An 893-nucleotide genomic window follows, 5' to 3' on the forward strand; every position below is an offset into this window, starting at 1 on the left:
GGCCCCGCGAGGTGCGAGGTGGGGAGTCAGGCACCCCCTCAGCCCTCTGCCGAGCGGTGCCACTGCGAGAGCGCATGCGCGGGAGGCTCTTTGGGTTGTGTTTTGTTTTGTTTTTTTTGCCTCCCTCTCTCTTTCCCCCTCCACCCCGTATCTTTCCACCACCCACCCACCCCTACCGACCCAGACTAACCCGCAGCTGGGGGCTGGTAACCAGCCACTGGGACTTAGCCGCTCACACTCACCACCACCTTCTCAGAGTGAGACTGAAAGGAAGGAGAAATGTCAGTCCCTGGGGCCCTCCTGAGAGGCTGGCCCTACCAACTAAGAATTTAAATTTTTTTGCTTTATGCAAATGGTCTTCCATTAGACAGTTTTCTATAGTTGCGTAGACTCCTACTCATGCTTCAAGACCCAGATCGGCTGGCTGGTCGCTTCCTCTGTGAAAGCTTTGGGAGAGTATTAGCATTTCGCGCAGACCTGCTTTAGTATAACCCATAGAGAAATACATATAACATATTTTTTCACAAACCCTCAATACTAGGCTCTATATTTCCACATAACCTAGGACGGTATGTGTCTTTAGCATTATGGTATCCCAGTAAAGATCTGATGACTGGCATCAAAATGCAGGCAATGTCTAAACCTTTTTGCCCTCCACCTCTGCTTAACCATGATTTAAGATTCCCTTTAACCCAAGCGCAAGTGGAATGCTGGTGTTTGTTTCCTCAACATGAAAGCCCTTGAATGGTAATGCTAATTAGAGTGGTAAATGCTTCACCTAGTAAAAAGATTTATGGCCTTTTATTAGCCTATTTTCACTAAGAGCTCCAAAGAAATTTGATAGTGCTGAGGCCGGAAAAAGGAAACCAAACCAGAAAAAAAAATCAAAATTT

At 46.8% G+C, this 893-nt stretch overlaps 1 protein-coding gene across 1 annotated transcript in view; it reads right to left on the bottom strand.

The window, feature by feature from the left end:
- TBC1D5 (TBC1 domain family member 5) overlaps window positions 1–454 on the bottom strand; it is a 468533-nt gene extending 468079 nt beyond the window's left edge. Inside the window, exon 1 of the mRNA XM_025043592.1 lies at window positions 191–454. The gene's annotated coding sequence lies outside the window, so the exon portion shown is untranslated. The remainder of the gene's footprint in view (window positions 1–190) is intronic.
- Window positions 455–893: the final 439 nt, after the last annotated feature.

The sequence above is a fragment of the Pteropus alecto genome, unplaced genomic scaffold (assembly GCF_000325575.1).
Source record: "Pteropus alecto unplaced genomic scaffold, ASM32557v1 scaffold92, whole genome shotgun sequence".
Classification (NCBI taxonomy): Eukaryota; Metazoa; Chordata; class Mammalia; order Chiroptera; family Pteropodidae; genus Pteropus; species Pteropus alecto.